Below are 27,886 nucleotides of genomic sequence, written 5' to 3' on the forward strand. Positions count from 1 at the left end.
GCTGCACAAGGAAACCCAAGGGCCTCCAGAGCATCCACCTGTACTCTAAAATTCTCCAAAGGTGTGTAGTTTTAAAATCCTGGCTGCATTGGTTGTAATGTGCAGGGAAAAGCTGCAAATCCAGCATTTGTTGGTATTTTTAGCACTTGTGAAGAGTAAGGAGAGCTTTTTAACCAGAATATTGTTATAAAGAATAGCACAGGAGTCTTAATCAGTTGGAAAGCTCAGTCTCACTCAAGAGGTTTTGATTACACTGACGTCATCTCAGTTCAGCTGGGACTGGGTGGTTGTGCTGCAGACCAGGTATCTGTGTTTTTGTGGGTTTATTTTTACCCTTGCACCTGCAACTCAGTGATTTTATCTGGCAAGTGACAGGATCTTAGAAAAGGACCTTTTTCCATAAAGTGACAGTTGCTGCAAAAAGCACTGAATATAAAAGGGTACAGGTCCACAGTGCTGAAAAGGGGTTTAATTCAGTGTCAGTGCTTTTGCAGCACTTGTGCTCCAGTGCCAAAATTTACTTCTGTATTCCCTATAAAGTTAGGCAAACTTTAAATCCAGATCTAGATCTAGGTCATATTATCAAATGTCTTATTCTGATATCAGCTCCAACCCCAGAGGAGTAAGAATCTCAAAATCTCTTTCTAAATAGCAGTTAGACCTTGGTTTGGATGAGCTGCCTTGCCAGTTATGGGGAGATAAATAGTGATTTTGTGAAGTTTGAGATCTGCATTTAATTCACAAACTGTGAAAACCAGTTTTTTTTGTTTCTCTGGTTGAGGAAAGTGAACCTAGTAGGTAAAGTATTAAATATATGCAGTTCAGGTTTCAAAGACTAACAGATTAATAATAAATATTTGAGAATATCTTGTCTTTTAATATCATTTCAGGCTAGAGGTACAAATATTGACTTTACAAATAAGTATTTGTGTTCCATTTGGCGGATTTGATTAAATTCAGTGCATCAAAACTCACTTATTTCAACTTTTTTGAGTTACTCTCTCTTTTTTACCTGTGAGCTGTGGCGACAAACCTGAAAACTCCTTGCACTTAGAGGCAGACATATAAATTCAGAAAACTATTTCCAAAAACGGAGGGAAGGCTATACTGCAATTTACTCATTTTACTGACACAAAATGCAGCATAAGCACCAGTTTCACATGCTCTTTCCCTACTTGAAGGAAAAGTTTTGCAAAATGAATAATACTGAAAGTTAACATTAGGTGTCAGTATTTTACATATTATTTAGCAAAAGAATATCAAGTGAAAGAGCTTCTGTGAAAAAAAAAGAATATTGCAGTCTGCTTTTTCCAATGCTTTAAGTTATCACAGTTAGAGTAATATCAGGAATAATTACGTGTGCAATAATTAATTGTATATACCCCAAATGCTTCTTGCTAGTTACATCTCTGATTTAAAATTCAGTATTAAGTACCCCTACTTTCTAATTGTGATAATATTTTGTTGTTGGATTGTCTGAAGAAATTACGTTTTTCAAATTGAACTGCAGGACATGAGGATCTGTAGATGATGGAAAACTGATTCGCAGGTAGAGTGAGAAAATGCTTCCAAAATGAAGGTAAATGTGAACATGTAGATCCCTAGTTATGTGTGACCTTTTTCAGCACAACAAAATTTAAAAGTATACAGAACTCTTAAGCTCACTGCAACTGTTGAAAATATGAGGAAAAATACTATTGGATCCCTTTGTGCATTTTGAACCCTGGTTTGCTGTGGGAGCACTGAAGAGAAGGTGAAGTCTTCTTTCATAAGCAGAAAGTAATGTCTTTGTATTCCAAGAGAACAACGTACTCTGAGTGAAGAAAGAGGCATGGCATAGTGATTTTTCATCTGAACTTGTGGCATGACTGAGAATGGGAAGGATGTGGCCCATTTGTAAAGCTTAAGACCCAAAATGTTGGAATTCCTTGGTGTCACCTTGATTTCATTTTACCAGCACCTTGATTTCATTTTGAACCCACCTTGATTTCATTTTACCAGCAAATTATTATCCATTGGGAGATCAAGCAAGAAAGGTGAAAGGAGAAAGAAAATATGGAAGATACTAAAACAAAATAATTAACTTTTGAATACATGTTCCCAAAGAGTCCTGGGTACAGGTGGGAACTCCCTGTGAAATTCTAGCCCCTGAGGTAGGGCTGGGTTTGGTTGTGTTCACAAAGGTGAAAATAAGCATTTTGGGCTAAATCCACAGAGGACATGTTGATCCACATCCATCCAACAGGATGTGTTGATATCAAAGCAACAACATCAATATTTCAATTTAATATCTTTCCCTGAGTCACAGAATTGCTGAGGTTATAAAAGATCTCCAAGAGCATTGAGTCCAACCACCGACCCAGCACTGCCATGTTCACCATCATAACTGAGCCATGGCTGAGGTAGGTTTGGTATTTCTTACACCCACCTGTAAAACACACCTCAGAGGGAGCTGACCTACCCAGAAAACCCCCCAAAAAACTCTGCAGGTTCCCATCTGAACCCCTGGGCACTCAAACTGATGTAAATATATTTCTGAAAAGCTATTCACTCTCTGAGACCAGCTGAGAGACAGTTTTGCATCGTAAGCTTAAACTTTTGTCAATATTTGTGAAATATATTTAGACAGCTTATTCAGAAATGAGTGAGTTATAGATCAGTAATTCATACTTTTTATATCCCGAGTTTTTATTACCTAAACTTACTCTTCTAAGCATCGTTTTATGTTTCTAGTTAAATATAAGTGAGAATTGATTGGGGTATTTCTCAATGGAATTCTATCTTTATTTCATCATAATTGCTTCATATTTGAATAATGACAGATGAACTACTTCATTCAATTGCAGTTTTAAGGCTTTGAAGTCACAATAGCAGCAAAGGATTTAAATCCTGAAACCATTATTATGGCAGAGAAGACATCAGGGAAAAGGAAAACTTATGGTAGTGTAATTTTCTAGACAGAAAAATTCTTCTGTGGTTGCACTTTTTTTTCCTTTTTATTATTTTTTTTTCTCTGGACATTTTATTAATGTTAAAAGAACTCTGGAAGAAGAGATTGGAAATGCTGAATTAGAGTCCTGCTGTAAGTAAACTTCTGCAGTTATTTGGCTTTGGAGTTGGCTACAAACCTTTTAAAATTCTGGGCAGCTGCAATACTGTATTTCACCAATAAAGAGTTCATTAGATCTTTTTTCTCTCTGACATTTACATCTAGTCCTGAGTACATGTTAATACTCCAAGGTATGAATTTCAAAGTTCCCTTTATCTTTGTGTACAGTTTTGAGCAATTAATCAAATGATAAAATATAGCTTTAAAAATAAGGAACGAATTGTGAATTTAAAGTGTATGTTCAAAAAGTTGCTACATTATAATTTGGGGGGGGGATGGGCCTTTTATCAACTGAACTTAATTATGACATTCTTTTTTTTTACCTTACATTTTATTGAAGAATTTTGAAGCGATCCTCAAATTGTTAAAACATGACCAAGTGGTATATCCAGGATAGTTCTTTCTCCTCAGAGGCTACATCAAAGTGGGAGAGACATGGAAAAATCATTATTCAATATGTTCAAAATGATTCCCATGTGGGGGAAGATTTACACATTAGGCTTCTGAAATGAGCTTGGGGCAAACAGCACTGTGACCCCTTCGTTTGAAATAAAAGTGAGTGGCAGTTGTGTCATCGCTGTGCAAGGTACAAATATGAAGGTATGCATGAGTGGAGTGGGGTGGGGCTTGCCAGGTGATTTTGGCAACAGAGGCTGAACTGAGCCTGTTGAGTTTGACTGGCAACTTTGCTGCTCCAAGGATGCTCCTGGTGCCTCAGGTCTGAGGAGCAAGCCTGGGGTGGGGTGGCTGTTCCAGGGCGATTGGGAGTAGACATCTGCAAAGTTCACATTGAGCAAAAGGCATGAAAAACTCAGTGCCATTAACTAATCTCAACAGAAACACGCCTGCGATTTTTTGCCTGTATTTTCTGTTTTATGGAGTGAGGTGTGTCCAGCATACCAACATCCCTATCCTTTTAAATGAGTGTGTTATTTTTATTTTCACCTGAGAGGTGAGAGGCAATGCTCAGAAATATTCATCCTTCAGACAGCACAGTGAAGCAATTTTAACATCTCGGCTGAAATTTTGTGCAAAATGCTCAGATGCTGTTTTGTGTGATATCTAATTTAAACCATTGTGGCCACGAGGCAACAGATGCTGCCAATTCTTGCCTTCTTATGTAGAAAACACTTTGCAGCTGGGTAACTTGTGAATCTGTGGACCTTCCTTTCCAAGAATGCTTCTGGACTTTTCTGTACTTCTCATACTTAAAAAGATGAAGGTCTTTAGAGAAATTGTGAATGAAAGTCCGTATTCACTTGCTTGAGTTCTTTTAATTGACCGTGAAAGAGTGTTGTGTTGGTTTTCTGGGGTTTTTTTTGGGTTTTTTAATTTTTAAACAGATGTGAAAATCCTACTTAGTATAGAATCATAGAATGTGATATATGATATATATTGGAAAAGCCTGCAAGGCCACTGAGTCCAACCATAAACCTAATGCTGCCAAGTCCACCACTGAGCTATTTCCCCAGTTTTTTTGTTCGACTTCTAGTTTCCATATAGTTCAGTAGCAGATTAATGTAATGAATTTATAAAAGTCATTATATCATTTAAGTTTCATTTGATGTTGAAAGAACTTGAATTAGAAAAAGTAAATTTCTTCTACATTAACACAGCAGTGACAAGTACACCGATCTTTGAAAAAATACTCTCAACTTTTCAAATTTAACTACTAAGTGAAAGATTCTGTATTGCTCTGTATCAGATATGGATGAAGGATATAGCTATGTGTCAATTTTTGGAATATTCTAAATTCTGTGGAAGACGATGTAGCATATGACTGCTTGATTTTCATTAGTATTCTTACTTTATTCAAACTTTCTCTCTTTAACTGGATATTAAAGCCGAAGTGATAAAATGCCAGAATAAGTATGAATCACCAAAGTTCTGTGTTGAAGTCTGCTCTCCTGACATTTTTCTGAATGAATATTGAAATGCTTCTCAACAAAAGATCTTGAAATTGTTCCATCAGTAATCAGACCCAGACTTGACTTGAAAAAAATCCTTTTTTTTTAGTTATGAAAAGCATGCTCTTAATTATAATGATCATCATTAAAACAAATGCCTTGGAAGATGACTATTTTCAATTCAAAGTCTCTTCAAAAGCATATGAAAAGCCTGATAATATATATAATAATTTTATCCTGAAAATAATTACAAAACCATACCAAATTAACGTATATGATATATATGTACACCTATGTGTACATATATGTGTGCTCCTCTCCAGAGAATCAAGAGGTTTCATTCTGTCTTTAATTTTTTTTTTTCCCCATTTCTGGGAAGTGTAAGAAGTGGTTTAATTTGATGAAATCAAACATTCAATGAAAACAAAGGCGTTAGCTCTGAAATAAGACATCAGCTTTGCAGGGCTATAGATCCTTTGAACTTGGATGACATTGTCTCTGAGGACAAGATGTTTGATGAATTTTAGACTTTAAAGCCTTTGGTAGGAAAAATTAGTCCAGAATCTGTTCCTGTAGGATGGGGGGGGAAAAAAAAATCATTCTTCAAAAGATCAGGAAAAAAATGATGTCATTTTCTATTTCCCTTAAGTACCTTTCCTTCAGATGCTTATATTGGAAAAAACTCAACAGCCATGAATTTAGGGGCTTATTCTCCAAGTGATCAGGGCATTTATGTCCTCTCTGCACAGAATATTGAGGAGAGAAAAAAAAAAACCCTCTTAGAATATAAGGATAAAGGGCTCTGTGGGTAAGATGGTCTTACAAAACATCGCTGACTAATTTTAATCTATTAATTTAATATAATGAACATAATGATTTGTGTAAAATTACTTTACCCCTGTTATATGCCAAATCTGTCAGGAACAGCTGCTTTGCGTTCAATATATCATAATGACATATACTGTGGAGTTATAATATTTAAATTTTTTTTCATTAAGGGCCTATTTTAGATTTGCAAGCTTATGCACAAGGGGAGAAGGGCTGGTGCCTCCGTCGGCTGTCGCTGTTAAAGGTTAGCAAAAAGAACTCTTGGCTCTGTGAAGAAATGAGTAATGAGTGCAAGTTGGTTTTGCAGACCCTGTTACAAGGGAAGAGTAAACCAGGATTAAAAAGCCTCGTGGAGAGTATTTTTCCCAACAGGCCTGATGTTTAATGGTTTTGAGCTCGGGAGAATTAAGAGGGTCAGGGTAAGTGGAGATTGAAAGAAAGGTGAACTGATAACACAGGTGGGGAGCTGGACTGAAAGGTTTGTAATTAATTAAGCCTTAATAAACACCCAGAGGCTGCAGCAGAGACCGCCCCTCTCGCTCTCTCCTGCACCCTAAATACTCCTAAAATCATTACCAAACTCTAAATACCACTTTCCTTCAGAACTGCTGGTTTTACACTCTGTCCTGTGGCAGAGCTTGTCTGGACTCACGGAAATAAGATCTGGATGAACATTTCTCTCAGCTCAGAAGGTCCAGTTCTGGCTGAGAAGAAATTAGCATTTCAATAATTATACTAAACACCCCAACACACCCATCGTGCAAGGGTGGGGATGTAAAGCATGGCTTGAGGCTCTTCTGTTGCAGCCTAAAGGTGATTTTTCCATGATAACCTATGGGGGTAACTGCAGCATTGGGCTATGACAGTGCTGTGTATCTGCTTTAGGAGAGCTTCTATTAATCTTGGCAGATTAATAAAATAAAAGGGCTCAAAAAACCAATACTAGAAGCATGGACCAGAGCAGAGGACAGTGAGGTCTTGAGAAACAAAGGAAAAGGAAGTCTATGACTTAAGAGACCACAGACTATAGAATTAAAAGGAACTGAAAAACTGGAACAAGCTCAAGAGCTATAGAATGAGGGCTATCAGTTTTCTATTTTTGTCTTCTTGGAGCAAGCTGAAATTCACTGTATTTCTACAGATGCATTGAAGTGCTTTGAGTAAGGACATCCTTATTTTCTGTAGGTGGCTGCTGTGACTAAGCTTTCCAAGCACTGCAAACAGCCAAACATATCTAATATTCAGCCTGGTTGCTGCTAGTTGCAATGAAGAATATTTTTAATTATTATTATTTTTTTTTAAAATTTTTCTTCCCTCCCTCAGATCTGGATACCCCTGTTCACAAATAACCTAAATTCCTGGTATCTCCCAGATCCTATGAGAATATATAACAATTGCCTCAGAAGCAGGGAGCTGGGAAAAGGGCAAAGGGATGGAGTCATGAACATAAAATAGAAACATCTGTGCATTACATGAGCAAATAAAATCATAGGAAGCGATTGGAACTGACATACCAAATTAATTAATTCAACTAACTGCTTCAAGTCTTTGATAAACTGATTTATTTTGTTGTTTCCCAGTCCATTTCAGGCACCAGAGTCTCCCCTGGAAGCTTCCGGACACAAGAGAGGACATTCATCTGTCTGCAGAGGAGTTTGACATCCTGCAACTGACTTTTTCTTGCATTTATTGCCTTTTTTTTTCTGGCAGCAATGCCTGGACAGTTCTGATGCACTCTGGGATGGCAGCATGGGAAGGAGCAGGGTGAGAGCAGAGCTGCCACTGGTATAAAGCCTTTATTAGGAAGAGACAAGAAATGACTTCAGCAATTCTTACTTCCACTAGATTTGATGAGGACACATTGCTTTTGTGAATACCTTGTGTGGCTATTTGTTTGGTTTGGTTTTTTTTGTTTTTTTTTTTTGTGTTTTGTTTTGGCTTTCCTGTTTTTGGTTTTTTGGGGTTTTTTTGTGAATGGGAAGTTTGGTACTGTAGAAATGAGATTGTTTTCCTCAAAGGCTGAAGCAGAAAGAGAAAATATCTCAGAACATCTTATCTTTCTTCTGTGTTCATCCTCAGCATCGGATTTTACAGGGCTGGGGAATTTCTCCACTAGAAACTATTCACCAGGTAGCTGAAACTTTTTTAACAGAAGGAGAAACAGCCCTGGCTGGAGCATTATTTTCTTGCTAAGCTTGCAGACTCTTCCTTTACTGTGAAAACATTGACTGTTTTTGTAACTCTGCCTTGATCATGGGCTCATAAATCAAGATATTGTCTCCAGAGTGTGCAACTCTCTTTTCTTTTAAGGTCCCTTATTGTGTGATGTAAAACCACCTTTTTGGCAGTTTGGTATTGTAGTACTTTTAGCACTCCAGAAAATACATTTACACTGCATTTCAAGCTTGCATGTAGCTAAATCCTGTCAAGGAAAGTCTTTACATAATGCATCAACATATGCTGGGGTTTTGTCTCTTTTTTTAGTACAGTATGGCTATACAATGGGTTGGAGTGGCTTTTCTGAGTTATTAAATATAGCCCTAGACAAGGCTGGCTTTTAAAATTAGTGGAAAGATCCCTAAAAACATCTGGGAAAGAGGGAAAAGGACCAGTTTGGATTTATGTAGAAATTTCTTACCTAGTAATTTCTGTTAACTTTAGTGTCTTTTTTTTTTAACAGTGAATTATTGCATTAACTAAGCTTGAAAAATAATGAGGGTAAACCAAAAAATATATATTACTTTCTTAGCTATGAATATTCCTAAATCCAAACCTCATTTTAAGGCAAAAGGAAGTTCATTAGGAAGTAAATGTTCAGAGAATTCAGAATACACAGAATTCAGAAACTTCTCTGCTGCTTTGTAACGTATATCTGTTATCAAAACTTTAGTGCCTCTGCCATTAAGTGATTTAATGCAAGATGATTTTTCTCCTAAAAATGCGAGTGTTCTGGGTTTTAGACCTCAAGTCACAGCACATATGTTCCTTCCATAGAGCCAACATTAAACTGCTGGAGAGTCTCTGAAGATCTATTTCCTACCACCTGTGACCATTTCGTTGAAACGTCTCTTGCACTTTGTGGTGAGCAAAATGGATTGTTTGGGGGGAAAGTCAGCTCAGAGTAAAAGGGTTTGGGAGATGATACCAGAATATTTATAATGCACACTGTGGTAGAGAGGGTTGTGTGAATTTAGCCGTTACTGTATATTTACATTGACATTTACATTCACACTCCTACATAAAGAGCATTTATTGCCCACACAGGTGATATTAGAGGCTGCTGTTCACTTGGGCTATGAGCTGTTGGAGTTGCTGCATGGCCACATGCATGGCCTTCTTGACACCTAGGAATGTGCTTCCAGAAACATTTTTGTTGGGATTAATATTCAGAACCCTTGTAGCTAAAAAAAATAATGGCTGTTGAATGGACATCAGCATTCTGAGCAAACGATTGCTGTGAGCAAGAATATGAATTACTGGCCGTGCAGACAAAATTCTTTGTTCTCCTTTTTAAATGTTCTACAATTATGAAAAATGCCACTTCTCTGGTGAAGAATGTGGGAAAAAATTCTTTATTTTTTCACTGTCCAAGGTCAGATTGGATGGGGCTTGGAGCAATCTGGCTCGGTGGAAGTTGTCCCTGCCCATGGCAAGAGGTCAGAACTGGATGATATTTAGGGGTCCTTCCAAACCAAACCATTCTGTGATTCCACCATCATCACATAGTCTTCTAGTTTCCTAGGGCTTTTCCCAGTGAATTACAAAATTTTGGAGCTTTAGCCATTTTAATTAATAAAAAATTATTTTCTTCTGCAGCCAGGCGTTGGATGCACAGTGGATCTCCCAGGCCTGTGCCTGTGTGCTGTCAGCTTTGTATTGTCTGCTGTGCCTTGATTTAACCACTGAATTAGTTTTGCTACTGGGTGTCTGCTGTACAAGCCAGACACCAGGCTGCCTGCCAGTCAGCACAACGGGGAGTAAAGGCTGAACAAGGCAAAAACAACAAAAAAAATCAAGCTTTCTTTCCCCCTCAGGAGGCTGCTGGTCCAGAGTAAGTCTTGGAATCACTGTTTAAGCACCTGAGGAAGCGTATGATACCTCTTGAATTTGTTGTAGCAGAGTTGATAACATTTGCTGGGCGTTCAGCACCCTCAGTCAACAGGGATTTTTTTTACAACTGCTTTTTTAGCTTTGACTCTCTGAGGTATGAGATGAGGCAATCTGGATGCTCACCAAGCTGGTGACACATCTCGTAGGCAATGACGCCATCAGCCACCAAAGCAGGGACAAGAAATCAGCTCTCCAGAAACGCTGCTCCATCTTTAACTTGCACAGCAAACACAAGGGCCATCCTATTGCACAGCAATCTGCTCCAGGTAGTGTCTCTGCAGCTTCTGTTTCCTGCTTCGTTTTACTTAGATTAAATGAGCACTTAGGTTTAAACTGGCTTTTTTTTTCTTTTTTTCTTTTTTTTTTTTTTTGCACATCTAAAGTATTTTCAGCCTTTCAGAGATCACACAGGAAGCTTGTGCTGCATAAGTTGGAGCTGTATGCAAAGCTGCCATCCTTTTATAGAATTTTGTCACTGCTGACATACTGTCAAATGGATGCGAAGGAGCTCAGACGCAGTCTGCAGCTCGAGTGAAATGTTAGGTGTGCAGTGAAAGACATTTTCATGAGAAATGTCATGTCCCTGCTAATCTAGGGTTTGGACAAGGTAACAGAGGCAACTTCTGCTGCAGTGTTTTACAGGTTTGATAGGTTTTTTTTACAAGTTTTCCATATTTTCGTGGTGAATTTCTCTCGTCCACACTGCTCACAAATATTTTGTGACTGTAGAAATTCTTCTGGTGATTTTATTTGAGGAAATTCTTGAGATCCACACAGCTACAATCGATTTTTCATTTAAAATTTATTTCATGTGACAAAATCAGTTGGGATATATACTTCCTTTAAAAGACTTAGCATTTAATTACTGCTGCAGCAGGTCCTGGAGAGCTAGCAGTGGTTAGTTTACAGAAAAGCACTGTGTTGCTTCCTCACTTCCTCAAAAATGGGAGAACCTGCTCATCACTGTTCACAGACATAATTCTCTTTTTATTCCAAAAGTCCGGCTTTAAAACACATCCCTGAAATTCAAGGCCTACAAAGAAATTATATTTTAGTTTAGAACAGAGAAGAACAGCTGCTGTGCTGTTCAGCTCCCTCTCCTGCCTGTCCTGTGTGATCTTCTCAGCTCACATGGGAAGCATTTGGGAACAAGGACAGTCTTGGTTCTGGCTCTGGGTGGCCTTTGGCATAACTGGATCTTTGGCCATGAAATGGATGTTGTAGAAGCTACAAAAAAATTAATAATAATATTAATAATAAATCCTTCAAGAGGGCTGTGTCCCCCTGTTTTATTTCTGGACGTTAAGAATTTCTTGAGTCCCTGAAGGTTTTACTTCCCCACTGCTTCAGTAAGCACACAATGTACTAAATAACCTCTACAGGAACTTTTCTTTCACTGCAACAGGAAATGACCTGCCTGCAAATCAGCCTTTTTTTTGCAGAGTTGTAAAATATGCCACAATGCCCTTGCAGGTGTTCCCAAGCTCCACTCTGGCCACAGCTCCACCCCTCCTTTCCTATATCTATTAGGAGAGTTTTATTACCTCTGTTTCTCTCTATTACCCCCACAGGTGGTTCTGTGGGATCCTCCCTTAGGGCACCCCATGACTTTGCTGATGGACACCTGTACAGGTGGGACACACCTTCCTGAGGAGCTCCACCAGTCAACAGAGTCCATTTGAATGACTGACAGGACAAATCCTTAAATAGCAGGATGGCCATGATTTTCTCAGGGCATAAGGCAGGTGTTTGGGTTTTTTGTGTGAGACAACCAAAAAAGATCCCCTTATTCTGCCAAAGCATTACCAGAGAGCTCTTCAGCCTGACCAGCTTTGTCATTGTCCCCACAGCAGCACAGCCCTGCCCTGCATGGGAATCCCCACTGCTCCAGCTTGTAAGTTGACCTAGAAATACAAAAAAGATGTTGTTTCTCCTTGCTGAAAACAAAAAAGGCCACATGGCAGATGCTGATGAAGGCACATACAAGAAAGGGGCTTTTCCAGCGCCCTGAAGGTGCAGAGCTATGCCTGAATCTGTAGATTCTGTGGGTTCCCCTGCCCAAGAGGGACCATAGTGGTGTGAGATGCTGCAGGAAGTGACGCAGGGCAGCAGCTGTGTGTGCCTGTGCCCTCCAAGGGCTGCTTCATGGAGAACTCTTAAAGCACAAAATCAAGAAGCAGAAGTGTTTGCCTGGGTGACCTCACCAGGCAGTAGTACAAACTACTACAGGTTTTTTTTTAGTAGCAAACTCTCTGATTGCTCAGAAATTGCTAACTTATTAATCTAAATAACAGTACAGTAGGTGTCCTGTTTACTAAAGCTATATTTCAAAATAGCAAAGCAGATTTGTTGCGAGCTATTTATTTCAGTGCTCAAAGGGTTTCATTGAAGGTAAGAAAAGGGAAGTTGTCTTAAGGCTTAGAATCGTAATTCCTTTCAGCATTTCCTTTTAAACTTCATCTTTACCTTCTGCAAAAGCTAACCTTCCCTGTTTGCTGCAATTTTTCACAGAGAAGCTGCTTTCATACTTTAAAATTTGCCTTTTTCTTCAATCCGGAAGAATTTTGTACTAACCCTGGACGTAAGTCGCACGCTGGTGAGATGGTTTGCTTCTGCTCTTGCAGGAAGTGGTTTTATTTTACGTTTTTTTCCTGATTTCTTTCTCTCTTCATGAGCTGTGGACGAACTCAAATGCTGTCTCTAGACATGTGACCTTGATCTTTTCCGTTCTTTTGAAATAGTTAAAACTGTTGCTCGTTGATGGCAGCGTGAGATGAGACAACAACGTCCCTGAGGCTGCAGGTAAGGAGCCTTAAATCCATCTTAGTGCAGCCTGGGAAACCTGTGGCTAAAGGTTTTTGAAATAATCATAGCTCCATGTGTTTTGTAGGCATTCAAAGCAGGTTATTTTAACTGCAAAATTACTTTATTTCTAGAGGCCTTTGTGGATTTGAAAGCAATGAGCAAAAAAGTAGAGGATGTAGATGTGAGGTTTTAAATAAGTGCTGAGAATTTAGCAAGCCTGTTGCATCCTATGCAAGAGGCAACTTTATCTGACCTTCTTTAGTACCCCAAACCACTAATCCCTTCTCATATCCCAGCTGGAGCTGACTAGTTATCTCCAAAATGTAGCCAAGCTGGTGGCACTGGCTGGGAAATGAGGTTAGATCACTTTTCCCGGCATTTGCCTTTTCTGAGTGCAGTTTAGCACTGTTTGATTATTGTTCTGGTGAGCAGGAGGGATGTGGTTAGTAGCCATGGGCACTGTAAAAGTCAGTGAGTGCGAAGATATTGACAGAGGGATTTCTTGCCCTGCTTAGTATCAAGAAATTTGACACCACTCTATTTTTCATCAGTGGAACTGGTAGGAAAAGGACATGGGGCATAAAGGACATTTCACATAAAATATCCTGAGCAGTTCATGGTGTTCCTCGTGGAGCTGTTCAGTGGAGATGTCGTGGTTGTGTTTCCTGCATGAGGCTCTTTAAATCCAGACTGATCCCTCTTCTGCTCTGGAGCTGGCCAGAAAAGCCAGAAAAGCTGGAATCCTGAGCCTCCATCTCAAAGTTTTCCCTCAGCAAAGATGCCTTTTCATTGCAGTCAGTAGGCAAACATCTTTCTGGCCTTACAGATTTGCAAGGATGTAGTAATTCATGAAGATGCTCAAATAACACAATAAACCACTTTGATTATGGGCCACATAAAGCAGAGCCAGAATTAGCAAGGCTTGTTTCGTGCTGAAGATTTTTTATCCCAGTAATGTATTTTGCTGCAAACTTTGTGACTCGTGCTCCTGTTTGTAACTGATAGCCTTGTAGTAACAGGCAACTTGGGTTCCTTTTGGAAATATGGGTCAGAGTTGAAAGTCACCACACGTGGCTCGGAGCTCATTTTGGAATTGTGAATACTAATTGGAGACAGATTTCAGTGTAATGTTGTAAGATTGCATTTTGTATTTTCTGTACTTTTTGGAGAAAAAAAAGCTGTGCTGCCTGCATACACAAATCAGCAGAGACAGGGAAATTGTATAAAAAGAACATGTTCTCTTCCTGGGCTGTGTTTGTCGTGATTTTTATGTTTCTTCTGCAGTGTCTTAGAGTCATTTAAAATGCATTTTCCACAGAGCTGTGAGATTTGGTGAAGTAGTTTGAATTCTCAGAGTTTTATCTCTTTATTTTCTGCTTTTCTCTGCAACTTACCTCTTTGTGTCCAAAGCAAAATCATTTCAAATCAGCACATCTTGTTCACTTTACCTCTCCATCCAATTACATCTGTGATGTACATTTGTTCATTTTCTTTTCCAAACACAGTGAGCAGCTGAAGCACTCTGTATTTTAAAGCTCCTGTTATACACTATTATTGAATTGCAAAAAAAATAGGTTTTTTTGACAGCATTTGTTGTAGAAACTTCCTTTTGCTTTGACACAAAGATATCTTGGGTTGGAAGAGATGCTCCATCTTCTTCCAAACGAGTTTGAATGTGTGACATTCTTGGTAGTCCCTGTCACCAGGGCTGCCAGGGCAGAAAGGAGAGGGCTGGATCCTGGTCCTGGGCATGTTCCTCCTGTTCCTCCCCACCTGGAGTGAAGCAGGAACCAGGAAATAAAATGGTGACAGAGGCAGGTTTGGATTTTCATCCTGGTGTTTTGGTGGCAGAATAGCACAACCTCCACCATGGTTGATTCCAACAGCTCTGGTTTGGATTTCTCTGTTCCTGGTCCCAGAAATTATTACTTTTTTGTGGTGATGAGCTTCAGGCCGGACTGTAAAAAGTAGCATCCCATGCAGTGGGATGGATTTCCCTTCATGATCTCCAGTGCTCCAGTGAGAATGGCTTTGGCTGTGCTGCCCAAAGACTTCAGCTTGGGTCTCTGCTAAGCAACCCCATGGGCTCTGAGCCATGGGAACTGCTGTATTATGGCCTATTTTACTCAGTCACATCCAGGATAGTGGGTTATGGGCAGCACCTCCTGAATTTTTTGATGCTCACTGTGTGTCATTATGATGCTTTCTTATTTTTCTTGATTTTTTTATTTTTTTGTTAGATGCCTCTGCGCTGTGTCAGCTCAATCAGTGTGAGTTGTGAACCATTTAATGAGCTGTTAAAAGCTGCATGCAGCTAGAAAACATCTCTTGTTGCTGAAGAAGTCTGCTAGTACTCAGGTGTGTTCTTAAATAGTAACCTGAACCACAAGAATTGTACAGAAACTGTCCTAATCCTGTTTTGGTGTGTTTGGGCTGATCTCTTTTAAAGGCAAAACAAAGCATGACCTAAGCTCCAGCCAAAGTCTACATTTCACTTACCTCCTAAGACTTCTTATGGATGCAGGAAATCTGTTTCTCAGTGCTGCAGAGGCAGAAAGTGGTGCTGCTGGACACCTTATATGTGGATGGTTTTCCTGATTTCATTTTTTGGGTAGTATTAGTCTTGAAGGAAGCAGATTGGATACAATTCTGGCCCAGATTTTCCATGATAATTCAAGTGCCATTCAGAGCACTGCAGCAGATTTCCTCACCTGGCTCCACAGCGTGCACAAAACTGTCCCATTTTCCATTCTGTGGTGGCTTTTGGCAGCTGTTTTCGCCATCAAAGTGATGTCCTGACCTCTGAAGCTCAGAATGTCTTCAGCATTTGGGAACCTGGGCTTGGTGAGGAGGTTTTTGCTGTTACCTGATTCAAAACCTTCACTTCAGGTTGGTGTGCTTCAACCAGTGGTCTCAGTGAATCTTAATTTCACTGACTACAGTCTTACCAACCCCTGAAGGACAGAGATGGCTGTTTCTTTGCTCTGCTGGATGTTGAGATTGGATTGTGCCTTCACGCCCTCAGCATGCCTCTGTCAGTCTTCCCTGCTTTGAGAAATACTATAAAAAGGTTGTTTTGGAGACTCACTACAAAACAAACACTGCTAGCTCCTCATTTACACTGGGACTTCCTCAATGCAGAGCTATTTTTATTTTAAGAGTGAGACTTCTTGTCACAGAGTCTTGCATCATCTTTGTCACAACTTGAAGCTCCCTAGGCTGCAAACTTCCAGGCTGGCTGAAACAGGAGCAAAAGGAATGCAGTTGGATTTTCATTAAGAAGGTTAGGAAATAATTTTCTGGGCACAGATATTTAGATGCTGCAAACTGACGATGGGGCAAATCTAGCCCATGCAAGAGCTGGCAGTGGATGCAGCCAGGCCATGAAGGAGAAGATTTTCAGGGCATTATTGGTTCATGTTAAAGTAATCTGGAAATGTTGAGGTCTGGCACACATAAAAGTGAAAACTTTGCAGAAACTAACAACCAAATCTATATATGCTTTAAAATTTTTTTCTCTTAATCTCTCTGTATTTCCACTCAGCTTACTTAGCATGAGAAAGAAATGTTTTGAGAATAAAGTAGGAAAGGTAACAGAGGTTCAAATAGGTATTTGTATTCTCCAAATCATCTGCTAAGCTGGTGTGTGTATGTGTGCAAGTTGCATTAACTCAGTGCTTGGATATTTACTGAAGCATTTCTTCAATAAATTAACTGAGTCTGATGCTGCCATGGTTGGTGGTAGGTTGTTTAAGACCCATATAACTCTTCCTGCCATTTGAGATTGACGGGTATTAAATAATTCACTTGCTTTAAAGCTGGCTATTGTGGGTTTGTGCTGTGGTTTTCATGAATATTTCTTCCAAACCTTGTGCCTGATGTACTAAACAGTCACAGCCCTCCAAGTGATGAACTTAAAGGGACTTCTGATCCCTTCTCCTGACATCCATCAGTTTTCAGTAGAACTGCAACCTGATAAGAGGAGAGGGGCAGAGCAGGAGGAAAGGAAAACAGAAGTGAGCATGCTCAGAGCTGAAGAGACACGCTTTGAATATGTGCTTGTTCTTTGTTTTGGATTTCTTTTTCTGCCACACCCTGAGCAAAACCACCACTGTATTTGGTGCTGAATCAGATACCAGTTGCCTGTCTTGGGCAGGACATGGCCTTTGGCACCTGAACTTGTTTATTTGCTGCTCAGGATGTTACAGACTCTCTTCGGGGGATGAGGAAGGAAATGACAGAGATATTTTGTGAAAGCAGTTGAAGCTCTGGAGTTCTTTCTCCAAGAGAGTCACCTCTAAGGCTGGTGGGATTCTCAGGAGCTCTCAGCTTTCTGGTGTCTCTACTGCAGCTGGGGCTCGGGAGGCACCTGCTGCTGGGACAGCAGGAGGAACTGAGCAGTCTGTGATGGGCAGTGGTGTCCCACTGGTTGGGGACATCACCCCCGTGGTGCTGCTGGCCAGAGCCAAACCCACACACTGCAGGAGCCTGATGGCAACACCATGAACACCCACAGCAAACACCAGCAGGAGCCTCCCTGGGCTCTCTCAAAAGTGCATTTCTAGCAAATAGTTTTGCTATGAATGAATCCACGTTTTCCACTGGGAAGGTGTCACAGCAGTTTCCAGCTGTCAGGGCTGCTCTGGCACATGCTGCCATTTGTGTGTTGGGCTGAGCAGTGCTGAGGTTTGATCCAAAGAGATTAATGTTTCCATTATCAGCAGCATTCAGCAGCATCAGCATGCTTGGTTAATTTATTAGAAAAAAAAAACTCCAACAAAGTATAGTAATGAGTAATCAAATTCTTGTGATGATTTTTAGATTTAGGATTAACCTATTTAGGATTTATCCATCCAGCATTAAACCATTCTGTCTTGGAGTGCCAAAGAAAGCAGGAACAGCCCAAGTGAAAGCATGTAAGTTCCTTCTCCTTCATTAATCCTAAATCCTAGAAAGGCAAGGAGTGCCCCATGCTTTAGCAGAAGCTTGGAGGAATGCTGTCTTCAACCCATTCTTGAATTTTCTTTGGAACCCAGCACTGGCTGGGTTGAGTAGGATGCAGTTCCACACATCACAGACATTTAGAATTTCTGCGCAGAGTTTGAATTTGAAAACTTCTTTTCCAGCTTTAATTTTCTTCTAAAGTTTGGGTCTTTTGTCAAACCTTTCTTAGGGTGGGAGTAGCCGAAAAGAGGGAATCTATTAAGATGGGGAGCAAAACAATTGTATAAAATAGAAGAATAAAGAAGTTAAATGAAGATATTTCTTACCAGAGCTTTACCATGAACCAAGATTCAGGTGTTTCGGGAACAATGCAGTGTAAGGACATTTTAGAACAATGCAGAGTAAGGTTCATTTGAGCTGAGTGCAGCCATTTCATCCAAAAAGGGATTTGAGGGTGCTACCTCATAAACCCAATGGAAAATGTAGCAGTCATTAAGTATTTTTGCCCTGAACAATGCTGGGGGCAGATGAATGGCCGTGGCTGCTCTCACTATGAGTGTTGCTCGCAGGTCAATCCGGCTCTGCCGTGTTCCTGCCACCCTTGGTGTTGACTTTGGCTCTGTGTGGCACATCTGTGGTGGGGCTGGGGACACACACAGGTGGCTGTGACCTCCTGGCCTGCAGAAAACGTGTACAAGGTCTCCTGGAATCACCCTGAACAGCCTCACTGAGATAAAGTTTTCTCATCCCTCGCTAAAGAATTTCATTTGCAGCAAAAAAATTTAAATATAATTAACACAGCCTATGCTCAGACTTCTTGCGTCATCAAAGAAATCATGTCAGAGGAGTTGGAAATAGATGATCTTTAAGGTTCCCTCCAACCCAAACCGTTCTGTGTCTATGAAATTACCTTTTCTGACAGCACAGCACCGTTAGTGTTTCCCCTCTGCAGACATCTTAGCTACAGGATGTTATCACAGATGTTATCACATCAAACAAATGCCTTTGTCTGCTCTTTGCCACGTGGAGCTGAGGAGCAGCGTGGTGGGGCAGACACTGCTGCTGCCTCACCCTCTGCGGCTGCTGGAGAAAACAAACTGGGGGCCCCATGAAATGCAGAAGAGGGGTTTGCTCAGAGCAAACCACAAAGAATTTCCCCTTCTGGTTCCTGCCACAGCCTCTAAGTTTTCTCCTCAGGCTGTAGGTGCCATCTCTGCTGCATTTCACAGCAGCGTCTCTTGGGAGTGCAGCACCAGGAGCTCTGCAGAGGAAAGTGGAGAGGGAGTGTGGGAACAGATTAAAAGTGTCTGGAGGCTTTTTTTCCTCCCTCAGATGGGAAGTGGGAGCAGTGAGAAGAAGTAAGGGAGCAGCTGCAGGATCACAGCAGAAAAACTGCTGCAGATCCACACGATGGGAGGTGGAGGGAGGGTGGGAGGGACTGTTTCATGTGCACAGCACGGGGAGTCAAGCATCATCTGGGGGAGTGGGAGGAGGGCTGTCCAGATAAAGGACAAACCTCCTTTTTTGTAGATCCTATTGAGGCAGGCAGGGTCAGCAAAAAATAGAGTTTTATTGTGAATTTTAAATAAAAAGAGAAATAATTTTATTGTAAATGTACTTCATTCTTTAATTTATTTTTAAAGTCTGAGAAGATTTAAAGCCGTTGCTATTCAATAATCTCAGTATCTCAGTTTGACAGATGTCTTCTGTGGGATGATGGGTATATGGAGCTGCAGAAAGGATTAAGACACAGCAAAAGTGCATCGAAACTGCTCAACTGAGGAGCTCTGAGACACTCTAAGAGGGTAAAACTACTGGTGCTACTTCACCAAAGGCTTTACAGAACTCCAGAAGGCATTTTTTCCAGAGCAGGGGGTGGTGCTGCTGCAGGAGCTGAGGGCTGGAGGGCACACTGAGGCATGACTCCTAACTGCTCTGAGTGTTCTGCAGTGCCCAGCTGGTTCAGAGGTAGAGTGGGATAAAACTTCTATGTCTTTTTCCTCAGTGATGAAGGTGAGGTGCTTCCTCCCCATGCATCAGCCAGTGGATCTTGTGCCAGGGCAGAGATGTGGGGCAAAGCACAAATGGGTTGTAATGCTCTACCCAAACTGGCCTTGTGACAGTCCTGCCCCTGTCAAATTGAGCCCAAAATTTCTGGTGGCAAAGCTCTGAAATGTAGGACTCACAGGAAGTTTGTTTCTTTGGCTATTTGCAGCAAGCTTTCAAGTGTTTAAAAAATATTTTTCTAATACATCAGTTTGTCTTGTGGTACAAACTCTTCTACTTCTCCAGAGAGTTTGGGCTGTTCCAAAATTACCATCACCACATGTCTAGTTCAGGTAAGCATGGAAAGCTTGGATGAATATCCAAATCTCTGTGAGGAGAAGTTCTGCAAAATTGAGCTGGAAGTATTTCAAGCAGCCTTACTTTGAAATTTCTGTCACTTCTGCTTCTGCTTGTATCTGTAAATACTGCAAGAATAACCTTTCCCATAGTATCTCATCACTTCAGATCTGGCAACATTAAAAGTAACAACACTTTTCTGAACATTTAGGCTATAGGAACAGATTTCTTTCAAGCACCGGAGAAAATTTGTGATTCTTATGTGATCTTCCTAGAGAAAACATTGGAATTTTTTTTTTTTTTTAAAATTCCAGATTAGACAGCTTTAAACTAAAAAGTTACCATGCAACAAGCATCAGGTGCAGGTGTGAAATGAGTTTAGGCTGGTCAGTCTTGAGGTATTTGGAAAGCCATGGCTCTACCCTGTATTTATCTTCAGTATATAAACTTTAGTAGAAAGGAAGGAGGTAGAAGGAAGTTTTCTTCTCCACATGAGTAGGACAGGTCAGGAATAACCAAGCACTCTCCTCTAGCACTTATTGGGTCTTATTTAGTGTTAAACCAATCAAATGCATAGAATTATAAATTGTTTTGAGCTTTCATGCTGCTGTAAACTAATTGATGCCATTGGTCTGATGTCTAAACCATTCTTCGGAGGAAGCTTTAGAAGTGCTGTGCATTGGATGTTATTCACAGGTTGTTTTTTAATTCTGTGTGTACATAACCAATATTCTCCATCTGAAGGATTGTAGTCTAGCTGGCACAGCATGGAAATAGAGGCAGGTGTCATGGATCAGATGCAATCCAGAAAGAACTGAAAGGTGCTGCCAGCAGGAAGACCTAGAAGCAGTTTTTTTTTTTTTCCCCAGGCATGTTCTTTTACATATTCAACTGAATTTCTACTATGGACAACTGTTCCCAGAACATATGCAGGCCAAACTGTACACAAAGGATACTTTTAGCTTCAAGTTCCACTCGAAGCCGAGATATTGAATTGACATAGGAATGGTGAAAATAGACTCCATTATGCTATCCCATATGATAGATTGGGACAGAAGAACTTTTGAAACAACTGCTACCTTTTCTGAGACCTTCCCATGTAACATAATTGAGAAACTAAGTGATGCAAGAGGAGACATGACCATATGAAGTCACTTGTTGACTTTCTTTTACCCTATTATACGTGTTTTTGTTGTTTTCAATAACATCCCAGTGATATTTCCCAGCAAATTTTATTTGTGCAGGGAAGACCTGCAGGGAGCAGGTCATGGAGCATTACAGGATTAGAGCTGTTGGGTCTGTAGTCATAAAATGTGGATGTGAACAGTTTGTCATTGTATCCGCAAAACTTTGGAATAATAACTGTCTTCCATTCTCCTCTCTTTTTAATTCTCAGGCCATTTCCATCCAGATAAGAAAGCATTTCCAGAGGGAACATGTTTCTGTTCTATGGAGTACAGGCAGCTTTTCCATGTCACTGTTTTCCTTTGTCATTCCTGATCATTTTGTCATTCCTTTGTCATTTATCCTGACCGGGAACACACTCTGGGGTTGTCATCTATGAAATTCCAGAATAACACATAGAAGGACTTTAGGTCCCTTTTCAGTACTCATTGATAACCATTGCTAGTCCAGAAGAGACACATAAATTTTCTCTTCATCCAATCCTGGAGACAAACCAAGCAAAAATGTGTAGAGATTGATATGTCCAGCGAATATATTTGGATATTTTGCTGCCACTTGCTAAGAAGTGGGACTTGATATAAGCCTTTTATTATTTTATTTTTTCCTTTTAGATAAAAGATTTTTCAGCCTAAAGATTTGTTTAATGCTTTACTCTTGGGTTGAGCTACAACCTATGAGGTCTGCTAAGTGATAGGATGAGAGGAAATGGCTTCAAGTTGTGTCAGGGGAGGTTTAAGTTGGATTTTAGGGAAAATTCCTTCACTGAAAGGCTGATCAAGCATTGGAACAGGCTGCCTAGAGATGTGGTGGAATCACAGTGCCTGGAAGTGTCCACAAACCTGTAGATGTGGTGTTTAGGGACATGGTTTAGTGATGTTAGTGCTGAGCTTCCATGGATGATGTTGGAGGTATTTTTCAAGCTCAATTTCTCTCTAATTCTATTATTTGGGTCAAGCTGTGTTGAGGAATTTTCCTTTAGGTGCATCCTTCATAGAGACTGAATGATATACCTCAGAGCATAAAAAATTGTGAATAATGATTTGGGCAGCTTATACCACACAAGGTAATAGAGAAATTCTGGACAGTGGGATATGGCTCCAAACAAAACATAAAAGATTATTTTATCTTCTCTTTGACCACGGGAGAGAGATGGGTAATTGTACATATAAATTAGAGTAGCCATTTCTGCTTTTATTTGCAGAAAGTCCACTAGTACTGGACTAGACAAGAGTAATTACAAGGCCAGCATTTAGAGGATCTCCATAATCCTTGCTCTGTGTGTTGTCTGTTCTGAGACACCCCCGAAAGTCTAATATGGCTATAACAGGTTAAAACAATTAGAAGAGGGTGTGATAATTAATGCTGATGAACGTGGTTTTTGTGGGACTTAGGGTGCATCAACTTAGTGATGAGAGTGCAGTTTTGGGTGGTAAGGGAAACTGAGCTGCTGAGTTTAGGACATTTAGCATTTTACAGCAGACTGAACTCAGCACTAAATCCTGATTTATTGTCTACCTGATATGGACAGACAAAACTGGAGCAAAGACCCAGGCAGTGGTGGTGTTGGTCATTCCTGATCTCCTGGTTCAACCAAAGATAGGACTGATGGTTGAAATTAGTGCTGCTTGCCCAGTACCTGACATTTTTGTGCAAGTGAAAAGGCATAGGAAGGTTACATCTGCTTTGTGTTTTCATTGCAATGGATTTTGCTGTTTTCCAGTACTCAGATGACCAGGCTGCAGGACGCTCCTGGGCACCAGCCCAGGACTCTGTATCCCTCAGCAGCCTTTGCTGTTGGTGTTCCTGCCCTGGGCACAGGGCTGTGACATTTCAGCTCCGAGAGCAGCGTGGTGGGGATGGCTGAAAAAAATAGCAAAGTGCAGATGAGAATAATTTAAAAAACTCATGTGGCACTTTGCTTGTTACTCTCTCCCTTCACCTGTAATTTCTGTGCCCCTTGATTTCCATCAGAGTGAGTTTAACCACTTGCTGCCCAGAGCTGGGCCTCGGTAGAGATATCAGTGTAGCACAGGCCAAGGGCAGAACCCAAGGGCAGCAATATTTACATGGTTGATTTTGATGTTAAACACTTTCACAGACACAATAATATGTCCTATTAACAGGGGTGCTCCAGCTCACCACGTGTCTGGCCTTCTCTTGTTTTTTCAGTTGTTCACTGCAACTTCCTCTTCCATTTTTATGGTTTTGCAGCCTCACAGGTCTGGTGTGATGGTGAAGCCAGTGCTGATTTTTATCCTTCTGTGATATTGTTGCATTGGGTTTGGTGGATGTTCTTCAAGTACAGTGTGTTCTTGGGTAAAATACTTAAATTAGTCAATGCAAAAAGATGCACTTTAATTTTGCAGTGTGTGCACTCTGCTGTGTTGAGCACTTCCATGTTCGTTATGCTTCTGCCTTGACAGTGGTGCAAGTCAGAAGGAGAAAAGGTGGAAAAAATGAAAAGCTTATTTGGAGAAATACTGGAAAATAGATGCAATTATTTTAATGTTGTAATTGTGAATAACAAAGGCAAGAAATTATATTAATTATGTTTTTTTTCCCATTTTTGGAGAAAAGTGCTTGTTACAGCTGTTTAATCATAGAATCCTAGAATGATGTGGGTTGGAAGGAACTTTAAAGCTCATTTTGTTCCACCCCTGGCATGGGCAGGGACACCTTGCCCTATCCCAGGTTGCTCCAAGCCCTGTCCAACCTGACCTTGGACATGTCCAGAGATCCAGAGGCAGCCACAGCTTCTCTGGTACAAGATGCTAATGAATTCACATTTGCATTCTGTCTTCTGCTGTATGTAGCTGTAGGAAATGTAGGCACAGCTCAAGCCAAAATTTGGAAATACTGCTATCCTCTGTTTTTTAAAAAAATTAATGCTCTGTTGGTAGAAAATCTATGTACTGACTTTACCAGTACTGCACCAAAATCCAGGAAATAAAGTTCTTGGTTAACACCAATTATTCCACTTGTTACAGGATCACTTTCTGGACAAAGCAACATGTACAAAATGGATCAAAATGCTGATAAATTCAATATGAAACTCATTCTAGGTCCATGAAGTGCTGTAGGATGGCAATACATACTGACTGTCACTCTGAGACAGAAACCATAGTTCAGCTACAAAAGATGTAAGAATGGTAGGGATAAGAGCAATTCGCTATCTTCATTTTTTCTAAAAGCTAAAAAGTGTATTTTTGCTTTTTTGATACTCTAAACAGCAACAGATGTGTTTGTTTTGTTCTGTTGTTCATTGTTACATTGTTTCCTTTGTCATCTTCTTTCTCTTTTCAAAAAGGTAAATTTTTTTCCCTATGAAACAAAAATAATTGACATATTTTCACTTTTATCAAACGTTGTGATTCTGTGAAAGCTCTTTTTTAAAATGAAACATTACAGCAAATCTTCTTGTGAACAGTTTTGGCAATACCCAGCACTTTGTGAGGAAGAAGGAGATCTGATCTTCACCCTTTTCTGTGCAATTCTCTTAACCTGGGCTGGATTCTCAGAAGTGGGATGGCTTTGCTGTGCCTATGGATTTGCATCTGCAATAAGCTTTCTGGTTTTTACTTCTGCAACACTAATTATTTCCATGCCATGTGTTTGAACATCAACTGCACATTTAGAAATCAGGGTTTTAGGATCTTTAGACTCTTTCAAATGTCACTTAAATGTTTATCAGCAAGATCACCCTTGTAGCTGGTGCCTGAGCTCTGGTTTAACTCAATCTGCTTCACTGGGAGGCTGCTATGCTACTTGGTGGAGCAGGTTTATGTCCTCTTGGAGCATCCCAAAAACATGGACCCATTTGTGGGAAAAGTCACTGCAAGAGTTGACCCATTTAGGAGGCAAATTTTATCAAAGGATGAACCACTTCTTCCTTCAAAGAAAGCTTTTGACCTCCTGAAGTATCTCTCAAAGTGACTGGCTGTGTAGGACTGAATTGGTTTTGCTGCCACAGCCAAAAATATTATTTCATTCCTTCAGTTCAGTGGTGTTTCTTGCCCCATAAGTAAGTGATTTATCTGCTCTCCAGAAATTAAAATTCTCCTTCCTCATACCTGATATAACTTCTTTCCCCACTCTATGAATCAGTTTTCCCTTCCTGTATCACCCATCCAACCTCATGCCAAGGATTTGTCTTGCCCCTGACTATTCCTCACCCTTTTCCAACCTGCCCCTTCTGTTCCACAGTGCTCCAAACCCAGGTACTTCCAAGAAGAATTTTAAGTGTGTTCCCTTGTTTCCCTTCTCTTAGCTCAATGTCTCAAAGTTATCCTGCCCTTTACTCTAGGAATAGTTTAAACAACAGAGTGGAGAGGAGGGGAAAGTCAGTCTTGGTTTAATGCCTTTCTCTAACAAATCAACCATAGGAGGTTTCAAAACTAAAATTTATATCCAGATGCTAACTATTTGCCAAAAGGCAAATTAGCTAATTATATAATGAACATGGAGTGCCTCACAAGCAGTTGCACGGGGCTTGGCAGCTCTGCCTTCCAAAGGAAGCGAAACAAATTCCCCTGCAAAACCAGCCCAAATTTGGCCCTGATGCTTCTAATAACAATTTGGAAGCACCAACTCATAAATGCAGAAGACAGGGTCCTTTTTATATTTTTTGACAATATTTTATCTGTTTCCTGATGGTCTTCCCCTCTGTTATTTAAAAAAAAAAGTTAGAACAAAAATAAACAAACACACAAACAAAAGAGGCAGGGTGGAGTGTGAGGATTACCAAATCTTTCTTGCAAAGGATGCAAATGTGGTGCAGTTGCATTTGTGGAGCTCATATTCAGGGTGCCATCTACTGGCATGTAGGGCTGGTGACGCTGGCAGGAGTCTGAATGGAGTTTGGACAGAAAAGGATTCCTACCTGAAAATCCTAAGGGCACAGTTTTTGCTCCTTTCTCCCATACTGTGCAAGACCTCCCTCTCATTCTGCAGGATCTCACTGTGTTTTACACTAAGATAAATCTGATGGTGGAAATGTTCTGGTTTGGGTTTTGTTGTTGTTTTCTTTTAGAGTGGTTCCTGTAACTTTAAAACCTTGGAAAGCCTCCTTGTAATACTATGATGTATGCAAATTAGCTCCAATTTTCAGGAAAATTAGCTAAGGTTCAATGAGATTAAAATTAAAAGTTTCAGAAGTCTTTGCAGCCTCACCATTTACTGACTGTGCTCCTCCTTGGGATCCAGGGCACGACTTTGTCACACTATTAAACTTTTTTATGGCACGTCGTGTACTGACAACACCAGACAGAGACTACCTAATTAAAACTCATAATGCTCCCAAGAAGGGATATGTCAGAGTTTTATAGGTGGGAGATTTCAGAAGAAAATCTGAGCGATGTGCTCCAGCCAAACATTGGATCTGTGACAGAGCCAGTGTTGCTCTCGTCTCTCGAGTCTGATCCGCTCTCCAGCCTGGAGCCTACTGAAAATCTGTTGAGAAGCAATTTTGATTTGATACCAATATGAAATACAAAATGATTTGACTCTCCAAGTTTAGGAGGAGGAAAAAAAAATAATTTCCTGCTTGGAGCTGCTGCAGTCCTTACTGCCAAAATGGCAAAGTGTCCCTGTGACACGGATTTGGGTGCTGACTGCTCTGAAGGGTGGTGAGAAGTGTCTCGGGGAGGGAGAACACACAGTGCTGCCCACCAAAGATCCATGTAAAGAGTTTTCTCCAGTGTCATACACCAGCTCTGCAGCAGACATAGGCAGGCATGCTCCTAAGGAAGAAGAAACAGCTTTAATGTAATTTTTGTCACCTGGGGTTCAACTTCTGTGGGGATCCTTGAGTAACAGAGTCAAGGGAGGAAACAGCCAATGGGCATAAGCTTTGTTTTTGTGTGATTAAATTCAGCGTTTCTATCATGGCACATCCTGTTGAGTGAGTAATGGGCTAATATTAAAGGACTTTCTTCTTTCTCTCATCAAGAGTGCTCTGAAGAATGTGTATAAATTCCCCTGAAGATCCCAGCCCACTCCAGGGGGGTTGGAAATATATGATCTTTAAGGTCTCTCCCAATCCAAATTATTCTGTGATGCTATGAAAAGCCTTCTGGACATGGTCCAGTGCTACCATCTCAAGTTGTCCTCCTTGAGCAGGTTGGACCAGATGACCTACCAAGCTCTTCCCCCGATAGCCATTCTGATTGCTTGCCAGAATTCTCTTGTTATCATCCTCTACACCTAGGGCAGTTTCCTGCGAGGAATGGTTTTTTCAGTGCCAAGAGAGGCTGGAGCTGTTGGAGTTGTGTCCTCCCACCTGCACAGGCTGTAGTGCTGCCCAGAGATGTGCAGCAGAGCTCCCCATCTTCCTCTTCCCACCTTCACACCAGGGCGCTGTGCTCTCTGCTCTGATGTCATCGTAGTAATGGGCTTTCTTGAAATCAAGGAATTTAATCTTTCAGAGCCTTTAGAAGTTGCAGGGATGTTGCTAGAAATAGTCGTGCTCTCCAACCCATTTGGAAAACGCTGATTTTTCAACAGTTTATACTATAACTGCACTTAAATGGATTTCCATTTCCCTGGCTCCATAGTTGGGAAACCAGCTATTTCAGCTTGTGTAGTATCTCGTCCTTACACATTTTCTCATGTGGTTACACAGCAATATAAAGAGCCAGTTTTCTTGTGACTCTCGGTA

At 40.6% G+C, this 27,886-nt stretch overlaps 1 protein-coding gene across 4 annotated transcripts in view; it reads left to right on the forward strand.

Annotated features, from left to right (window-relative positions):
- Positions 1–6,092: 6,092 nt before the first annotated feature.
- Positions 6,093–27,886, forward strand: part of ARHGAP15 (Rho GTPase activating protein 15) — a 325,292-nt gene continuing 303,498 nt past the window's right edge. Inside the window, exons 1-4 of one of the 4 annotated variants that reach the window (XM_085067143.1) lie at positions 6,093–6,263; positions 7,425–7,608; positions 8,839–8,925; positions 12,696–12,756. The gene's annotated coding sequence lies outside the window, so the exon portion shown is untranslated. Of the gene's footprint in view, positions 6,264–7,424; positions 7,609–8,838; positions 8,926–12,212; positions 12,346–12,419; positions 12,536–12,613; positions 12,757–27,886 lie in introns of those variants that run through there. The other 3 variants (XM_085067144.1, XM_085067145.1, XM_085067142.1) reach the window with 3 other exon arrangements.

This window comes from Lichenostomus cassidix, chromosome 7, assembly GCF_008360975.1.
Source record: "Lichenostomus cassidix isolate B80296 chromosome 7, HeHo_3.0, whole genome shotgun sequence".
Classification (NCBI taxonomy): domain Eukaryota; kingdom Metazoa; phylum Chordata; class Aves; order Passeriformes; family Meliphagidae; genus Lichenostomus; species Lichenostomus cassidix.